Raw genomic sequence first — 10782 nt, forward strand, 5'->3', positions numbered from 1 at the left:
ACCACAAGTCTTATGCTTAGTAATATAAAGACAATACAATTAAATATGACAAGAAACAAAAAAAGAGTACTGGAAATTACTTCAACCAGACATATTACACCCTACACCGTTTCATAACCATCCAATGACGCGGGATTAATGACCAACCTTCAATCTTAACAAGGAAAACAAGTTTTGGTCAAACCCTCCAATAGAACTATGAACTCCTTTTGATCACAAATCTTAAACTTAAATATAACCCATAAAATCTAGTTTAAAAGAGAAAGCATATATTTATTTCTACCCAACTCTTAGGATCAAGATATCATAACATAAGAGAGATACCATCTAAGTGGGGTGTGCCCCTTAGGCCAACCTAGAGAGAGAAAGATGGTTTAAGCATTGGGGTATGCCCCTTACTAAATTCTAGAGAGAGAAAAAACTCCTAGGGTTGGGGCGTGCTCCCTATTCTTACCAATAAGAGAGAGAAAAATTTAAAGAGAGAAGAGAGATTTTAGTGTAGAGATTATGGGCATGGGATTCTCAATTTATAGTACAAAAATAGGATCAGGGTTTCTTAGGGTTTCTTATGACTTGTCCTTTTTTGTGAGATTGAATATGTACCATTGATCTTGGGTGATTTGTGGGGTGAGAGATTTAAACCCTTCATTCCATAGATGGGCGATCAACATCATATGGAAGGTGCTAGAACCTTTATCCCACATTTCCTGAACTATTTTCACATCAATAAAAATTCAATAAATTAATTTCAATCATAATATCGTGCTTACCAAAATTATGCACAAGCCTTCTCATGCTTTCTGAAAATCTATTCAAAACTTCCTCAATGCAAAGGCTTTCTAAAACATTACATAACTTTATCTTCAATCCAAAGCTTGATCTTCACAAAAATGGAAAGCTCCTTAGAGTGGGGTGTGCCACCCTAGGTGGCACTCATTGGCCCCACCCACATTGCAATGGTAGGCCCATATAGCTTATTGAGCCTCCCATGCAATAACCAAATTAATTAAAATATTATATGATTTTTAGAAATTTAAAAAACTCAACCACATAATTGCAATTTTTTCTTTTCCTTTAGTGTTTTTAGTTCTTAGCTATAAGACGTGAGCATGAAGGCCTAATCTATACCTTAGGCTTCATTTGAGATCGGTATTGACTTTTGGGTATATTGGAGTAGCAGTAGTGATTGATTGCTCATTAGGGGTGGCAGGCAGACCAGACCACAAACTAAAATATTTATGTATTGAACTATATTTAAATATATTTCATATATTGGGATTCGAAAAATATTATCGGACATGGACCTGATTGAAAGAAAACCTAATGTGAGCTTGCCGGTATATATATATATATATATATATATATTTTTCACCCCTTTTCTTTTCTTTTGACAAAGATTACTTCCAATAGTCATATTGCAAAAAACTCTTGCTTCAAAGAAACTAAAACTAGCAAACCGAATATCTTAAAAGCCTTGATGTCACTAAACTAATTTTTATTAAACAAAGAAAATAATCACAATTCTTATGCTTGCGAATATAAAGATATTATAATTAAATATGGTAAGAAACAAAAAAAAACTATTGGAAATTACCTCAACCGGACTTATTACACCCCACATCGAGTCACCACCGTCCGATAATGCAAAATCAATAACCAACTTTCAATCTCAACCAGGAAAGCAAGTTTAGGTCAAACCCTCCAATGGAACTATGAACTCCTCTTAATCACAAATCTCAAACTTAGGTATAACCCATAATACCTAATTTAAGAGGGAAAGCATTTATTTATTTTTACCCAACCCTTAGATCAAGATATCATAACATAAGAGAGATCATACCATCTAGGTGGGGCGTGCCCCTTAGGCCAACCTAGAGAGAGAGAGAGATGGTCTAACCAGTGGGGCATGCCCCTTACTAAATTCTAGAGAGAGAGAGAGAACTCGTAGGGTTGGGGCATGCCCCGTATTCTCACCAATAAGAGAGAGAGAGAGAGAGAGAGAGAGAGAGAGAGAGAGAGAAATATTTAGAGAGAGAAGAGAGATTTTGGTGTAGATAGTTATGGCTATAGGGTCATGTATTTATAGTATAAAAATAGGATCATTCTTAGTATTTTCTATGGCTTGCCTCTTTTTTTTAGATTGAATATACACCATTGATCTTGGGTAACTTGTGGGGTGAGAGATTTGAGCCATCTATTTTATAAATGGGCCATCAATATCATATGAAAGGTGCTAGAACTTTTATCCCATATTTCCTAAACTATTTTCCCATCAATAGAAATTAAATAAATTAATTTCAATCATAATTGCACAAGCCTTCTCATGCTTTCCGAAAATCCATTAAAAAATTCCTCAAGGCAAAGGCTTTCTAAAACATTACATAGCTTTATCTTCAAGCCAAAGCTTGATCTTCACAAAAAATGGAAAGCTCCTTGGAGTGGGGCGTGCCACCCTAGGTGGAACTCATGGGGCCCACCCACATTGCAATGGTGGGCCCATATAGCTTATTCGACCTCTCATGCAATAATCAAATTAATTAAAATATTATATGATTTTTAGAAATTCATAAAACTCAATTTAAATAATTAAATCAATCTAAAATCAACATCTCTGTTTTTATAAATCCAAATTTGATAAATGAAATATCCAAAGATCTAAAAAAATTCAAATAACAATTCTAAAAATCATATATCATTAAAACAAACATAATTAAATTCATTAGATGGCAAAATGATCCATATGACCTATGAATTAAATAAATAAATACTTGGGTACACCACCTTCAACTGTGGACTACGATTCACACTTTCTTTCTCAAACTGACCGCATTGCCCATGACCCACAGTCCATGTAGGGGTTCATTAGTGGGTCACAAAAGTCTAGCCAATGGGCAAGGGGTCGTAATCCTTGTTTGTAGATTTTGGGCTCTCCCTTAGAGATCTACCAAGGTCAGGTAGATCTGATGCGACCACAACTCATATGGCGCATAGGGGTATATCTTGTACATACATAAGCTTCACCCTGAAAGGTAGTTCGTTTTCCCGAAACGACTATCATATATGCATGCCATGTGATGGTACACGAATGAGGCTTTGGCCTACGTCTCTGAAGGCTATCATCACACACAAAAACCACACAGTCCCTCAGTTCACTCATTCGGACATACTCCGACCTCATCAAGGGATGACCTATTAAAACCATTATCAGATAGTTTTCTATGCCCAGGCAACACAGGTTTTTTTTCAACCGACTGGCCTAGTTCGTAAAGCTCAGTTTGATATCAGCAAATGTTATTTGCTGAGTATAATACACAAAGGACCACACTCCCACTAAGTTCATGTTCCATTATATCAAAATATTTATTTCAAGCACTCATAAGGCCTTTAATGGCCACACGCACTCAACACTAACCCTCTGGGTCCAATTTTTTGACCCATATCCGCACCTAGATCAAGTCTACCCCTCAGGTGCTGGGTTGGGTCCGGGTCCATTGTCACCCTTATTATTCATAATACAGTTGAAAAGAGAAGTCGTGCTCACCTTTTTTTTACTATACTATATGAGAAAATACATACAAGAAAAAAGGCAGTTCTCGCCCTTTTTAATATAACGTAAAGGATGTGGTTTGCATAACGTGTTAACTTTAAAGTGTAAAAATAAATCTGCTCCTCTAGAACTTGTTGAAAGATGTGATTTGATGCCAAAAATGCCTATGATGGCATGAATATTTATTTTCACCTCTAATTATAAGTTTAAATTCTTGGAAATAGACTATACACATAATATGCTACAATAAAGGAATCGACCTTGGGTCTAGACGGTAGCAGCTGGGTTTTAGTAGCATTATGTCTCAAGTTTCAATCCTATGGGTAAGGGCCAGATCCCACCGAACCAATAATAATAATAATAATAATAGTAATAATAATAACAACGATAATAATGAGTTATAATATGTACTATTTTAAGGCTTGACGTACTTTCTTTTTTTAATATTCATAGAGCTCAAGGTCAAGATGATAAATTAAAGAGTTTTCCAGCATCAAAACAACCATTTTTTATGGGGTTTTTGTGGCATGCCTTATTTCTATAATATAAAGTTGACAGCTTATGTAAACTTTTTCCTAATGTAAAATGACAAAAATAAAGGGTGCTATAAATCCCGAGCACAAAATTGGACCATCTATTGTTGACTGCTGACATTATCTTATCTTATGCATTATGTTGCAAAATCTATTTCCAAACACCACCCATTCACAAATTTTTTCATCTATTCAAAAGCTGAGGATTACTATGAAAGAATAACTCGTGCGATTTAGCCGGAGTATATATATCAAAGTGCATGAGAGGGGCGTACCCCTTAGTGCTTGAATTATTTTAGGGTTTTCCATGGCTTGTCTCTTCATATGAGATTGAATATACACCATTGATCCTGGGTGACTTGTGGGGTGTGAGATATGAGCCGTCTATTCTATAGATAGGCCATCAATATCATATGGAAGGTGCTATAACCATTATCCCGTACTTCCTAAACTATTTTTTATCAATTAATTCAAATAAAAGATTAATATATGATAATATTATCTTTTCTTAATTTATGCATAAGCATTTTCATACATACCAAAATTTATTTCAAAATTTCCTCAAGGCTTAAGCTTTCTAAAACATCATTTTCTTTTCCCTTAAGCTTTGGAGCTTGAGCACCACAAAATGGAAACTCCTTAGGGCGGGGTGTGCCACCCTAAGTGGCACATAATGGGCCCCACCCAAATTGTTATGGTGCAAAAAGCCTATTGGGCATCTCATGCAATATTTTAATTAATATTATTTTTAAAATTCATAAAATTATATTTTAATATTTAAATCAATATAAAATTAATATCTAAGTTTTTTATAAATCCAAATTTGATAAATAAAATATCTAAAAATTTAAAAAAATTCAAATAATAATTCTAAAAAGGTGTGGTCCGAGGCTCTAAACAATCAAACTCGAGCCTACTTTCAAATAGTGTCGAGAAATGTGGTTTCAATATCGAAAGTCTTTGTGATATCCTTCAAATATATTTTCATCTTTAATTATAAAATTCAAAGCTTAAAAAATAGTACAGATTGAGCAGATTTATGAAAACTAGAAAAACTTAAAAATTGATGGTCCAAAAATGTGTTACAAGATGCACTATTTTCATAACTTGAAATCGATTTTTTTCTCATGTCCACGCATCTTGATGTCGAGATGATCAATTTGAAGATATTTGGGCATCAAAACAACATCTTGTAGTGAAATTTTTTAGGTGGGCTCTAATTTGATTGTTTAGAGCCTCGGTTCTATATAAACTTTTCTCTTCTAAAAATTATATATTATTAAAATAAACATAATTAAATACCTTAATGGGAAAATAATTCATATGATCTAGGAATAAATATACATTGGGGCACTCCATCTTTTACTGTGGACCACGGCCCACACTTGTTTTATCAAACCGACCTAGTGTTGCCCATGACCCACAGTCTATGCAGGGGATCAATAGTGGGCCACCAAAGTTTTAACTAATGGGCAAAGAGTCGTAGTCCCAATCTATGGATTTCATATTATCCCCTAAAGACAAAACCAAAGTCACACAAACCTGATGCAATCCATTGCTCGATGGTGTATATGGGTTATATCTCGCACATGCACACCCTTCACCCTGAACGGTGGTTTGCTTTCCTGATAACGGCTATTATTGTGCATGAGGTGTGATGGTATGTGGATGAGGCTTTGGTTCCGTCTCTGAAGGCTTCCATCATACACAATGGTTACACCGTCCCTCGCCTCACTCTTCTTGACATACTCCGACCTCATCACCATCATAACCCTTATCGGTTTGTTTTTTATGCCCAGGTAGCATATGTTTTTCCCAACCAGGCTGGCAAAGCTTGTAAAGCTCAATTTGGAATCAGCAAACATAGTTTGCTTAATATGGTTCACATGGGACCACACTCCTACTGAGTTCGTGTTCTACTATATAAATTCGTTTACAAGCACTTACAACGCCTTTAATGGCACACACACACAACATCTTTCACTTGACTTTTGAAGACCTTATATTCTCTCTTCCAGACTTTCACTCATCCCCATCTCTCTTACATATCTCAAAAAAACATTAGGGACAACCCCCTTTATAAAAGGGTTCGCTATCATTACCTCTGTAGCTATATAGCTAATTTCATTCTCTCTGAATTACAATCTCTCTCAAGCATTTTTACAATCTCTCTCAAGCATTTTTTTCACCTATTATCTCTCAATACATTAATCATGACTTTCGTCATCAATCCTTTCACAAAAGGATTTATGGAAGCAGCACCTATTTCTCTTTGCTGCACGGATCTCATCTCGAACATGGGTCAAGTCCATCTTTCATATTACATCACGAATCATAGACATTTTGTGGCAAAAGATTATCACGTACCCTCATCGCATGGAGTGTATCGTCATGGGCTCAAAAGGAGTTCTTCAATTAAGTTGCTCGCTTTTATAACTATACAACCAGCACCACACATCTGGGTTCCATGGGTAAACAACATTATAATATGTTGTTTCAGCTGACATGTCAAACACTCGCAGGTGCTCCCACTGGAATATTTGGTTTATCTAGATCTTTCATGATAGAGTACCTGCATATCTAAATATCCAAGTAGCTAAAACACCTTGGGACTATAGTAGCTCCCACTCAATTATTGCATATATGATATATATATTCTCAACATTTTTATGCCTATATCATAAGGTAGTATAACAAATCTTATACAATAATTAATTCAATGCCTATTGGTCTCACAATATGCAAAACTTTTCTGAACCACAAATGTTCAACCACACTAGCCTTCTCGGTAGTAAATCCATACAAACCAAGTTATCTAATCAACACAACATGTATCAAAGAAGCCTAACAAGACGACCTTCATGCAACATTCCCTATGGTTCAAGGTCTTAGATAACCGAGGATTCTAAATAACTAAAAACATGGGTCAAGACATATGGGTATTTAAAAAACAGTGCATGAATAAATAACAGTTTTCTCTCAAGTTTATAAATACCTTCAAGTCATAAATTTTTTTCTTTAATAAAAAAACTATGGTCTTGATATATATATATATATATATATATATATACAGTCACATGCAATAGTTAGATAATAGTATAGCAGTTTAGAATGATTTTGCATAAAGACTTAGTGGACCTAGCAAGACTATAGGATTTTCTCAAAACCATATTCATAGGCTTAGGTTTTTCTCAAATGATCCAATTTAATACATGCATACTCTTCATAAATCATTTTACCGTACTCACCTTTAATTTCCTACCAAGTCAAGTTCATGGTCACAAAAACAAATCATAAATACCATCTTATAATTTTATCCAAAATAAAATATGACTAAACAATGGGTTATCAAAATCTGACAAAATACTTCGTTTGGTAAATATGGAGACTTTATCAAGAGATCATCATCACATGCAATACATCATATTACTGGACATTATTGGGAGGATGGTCACTAAGACCGAGTTCCATCAGAACACTCTCTTTGTACTTGTATATTTGAATGAGCCGAACTCATCTCTCATGTTTCATATTTAAGATCATAGTCCTTGATCAAATCACATCTACGTGTATATTAGTACCTTAAGTAGTTCATACTCGAGCACAAAAAAGTTAAAAAATACAGGATATTCATAAACATGTTTTTTCAAATTTGTTAGCTCCTATCACCTAATGTCCATACACTCCATACATATTCATAAAATAAATAGCCAAAATGTAACCAAAGAAATATATGAAACATAAAATAAAATGTTACTTAATCTTATTTCCCTATATGACCTTACCATGTAATGTATAATAGAGTTTATACTTCAATACTATGTAGTGTGGTACCTGGGCTTTCTTAATTCTTTGCTTTTTACTTGTTGATAAGCTTTTGTGATATTGGAAGAGTACGCAAGTGATGAAAAATTTATTGGTCATCGGTTTCACATGTCACGAAGTGTCTATCTCTTCACCATTTGGATTTTCCTTTGCTCACACCGTGAAGAAATACTCTTCTTCATTCCATCATTCCAAATATCTTAAATTCGATTTTCCCACTGATCTTTTGCATTTCCATGATGTCACCAAGTCTCTCTATATATCCCTTTATTTCAAATAAAGCAATATATTTTTATAGGTATTGTGTTTCTTCTTCTTTCTGTTATTCCTAGATCGAACACTCTTTACATAGAGTGTCATATCTTACCAACTTTATATTACATATCTATGAAGTTTTACTATTATAAACCATACTTGTGGTACACTGTTAAACTTTAAAATGAGCCAAAAAAATGTATTTATTATGAAGAATCCAAATGTGTGCCTTAATATGCCACATCTTTTAATTTACTATAGAATAAAACATGAGCATCCCATGATAAAAATATGATATCTCTCAACTCATAAAGAAATCATCTCTGAATCCTTTTAAGTATTGAAATAGACTCAAAAATAAAAAATGATGCTCAGTTCCATCCTTAAATCAAATCATTTAGTGGATCTACGATATAGTGACATTCACACCACAATACAATTTTCTCAGTAGAAAATCAGGTTGTGCACCTCTCAATAAAAAAATATTCTATCTCATTTCACAAAGGATTTCTTCTTGAAATTTTTTTTGTTGAAAACTATACTCATAACCAAATCATAGTGTAAATCCCAAATAATATTTTTCTTCAAAGAAATAAATAAGTGATATTCACATTACAAAATAAATCATACTGCAAAATTTTAAGATGAACACTATCTAGTAAAATTCTCTTTTCTCTCTACCCACAAAGAGTTTCATTTTCAAACCTATTTTGTTTGAAAGTACATACAAATTGATAACAAATATATTTCTACATGCCTCATATCACTCTGTTAAGTAGGCTTGATAAATATCGTTATTCACATCTCAATGAAAACATACAAAACTGTAGAAAATTCAGGATGACCTCTCTTCAATCCAAAATTTTTATTTATTATTAGAAACTCGACTCAGAATAGAAGTCTAAAAACTTAGTGTGACCCATAAAACATTGTGTTAAGCATAGAAATAAAATCATGACTTTCAAGTCATTGAAATAGTTTTCGTTATAGAAAACAACTCTATCATGACTTTCAAGTCATTGAAATAGTTTTGTTGTAGAAAACAACTCTTAAATAAAATGATAACATCTATCAAACCATAAGGATTTTCTTCATGAAATTATTTTTGTTTGAAAGTAAACTCAATTTGATAAATTATAATCAGAGTTCAACTAAAAATAAAATTATATGATTGGTGGAAAAATTATTGAAACTCAATGGAGAGTTCTTGGATTTTGCAGGATGAGAACTGACACCCTTCATTGATGAGTCTATAACTCTTAAACTGAAAATTTACAGGTAGATCCTACTCTAAAAAACACATAATACCATTGTAGTATTTAATAGAAAAATAGATTATTATCTTCTTCATATCACTACTTCAAAATAGTAAAGAATACCCATTTTGTAGAGTGCCTTTTCCCTATTTGAATATTCCAATAATTCTTTCGGAGGTGTATCACTTGACCACAAAGGTCATTAGCTTTCTTATGTCTCATTCCTAACTCACCAAAATCGTAAAATAATAGAAATAAAGCATCAATTTAATCTCATTCTGATATCAATGAAAGAGGACTCATGTGTTCTAGTCGGATTATACATTCTTTTGTTTTTTTTTTTTTTCAATTCTTTTTCTTTTCTTCTCGGCTTAGATCATTTACAAGTAGTCCTTTTACAGTAAAACAACTTCGAATAATAATTATATATATAAAAAATACAACGTAGGATCTCAAAGCCACTTAAAACATTTCTTTCAATAACAAATAAAAGACACAACCTATGCTACGAAATAAGATACACAATAAATAAATATGGGATAAACAAAAGAGGGTACCGGATATTACCTCAACCGAATTTCTTAGACCTCACACCGAGTCACCACCTTACAGGATCAATGGTCAACCTTCAATCTAAATCGATAAAGTAATTTTAGGACAAGTTAAACCAATGAAATATGAACCCCTTTCAATCAAAACTCAAAAGCTAGGAGAACCACCTTTGATAACCTAGTTTGAGAGAAATGGAATATCTTTTACTATACACCTTTGGTTTGCATGAGGGAGAGAGAAAGCAACTTTCCAAGAGAGAGAGAGCTTTCTATGAGTGGGGTGTGCCCCCTATGAGAGATATTTGAGAGAGATAGAAAGTTTGTGTATAGAGATTTTGGATAGGATACTCCCCCTTTTATAGTGCTTAAATAGTTTTACAGTCTCTTAGGGTTTTCCATGGCTTGCTTTTTCAAGTGAGATTGAATATGCACCATTGATCTTGTGAGGCTTGTGGGGTGAGAGATATGAACCCTCCATTTCATAGATCATTATCATATTGAAAGTGCTAGAACCATTATCCCCCATTTCCTAAATCATTTTCTCATCAATCAATCTAAATAAAAAATTAATATATGATAATGTTGTCCTTTCTTATCTTATACTTAGCCCTTCTCATTCATACAAAAATTAATTTCAAAATTTCCTCAAAGCTTAAGCTTTCTAAAACATCACTTTCTTTTTCCAAAAGTTTTAGAGCTTGAGCGCCACAAAATAGAAACTCTTTAGGGTGGGACGTGCCACCCTAAGTGGCACATAATGGGCCCCACCCAAATTGTCGGTGGGCCCATACAGCCTATGGGGCATCCCAGGCAAT

This window comes from Amborella trichopoda, chromosome 10 (assembly GCF_054954075.1).
Source record: "Amborella trichopoda isolate Santa Cruz 75 chromosome 10, AtrichopodaSantaCruz75HAP2 v2.0, whole genome shotgun sequence".
In the NCBI taxonomy this organism is placed as follows: domain Eukaryota; kingdom Viridiplantae; phylum Streptophyta; class Magnoliopsida; order Amborellales; family Amborellaceae; genus Amborella; species Amborella trichopoda.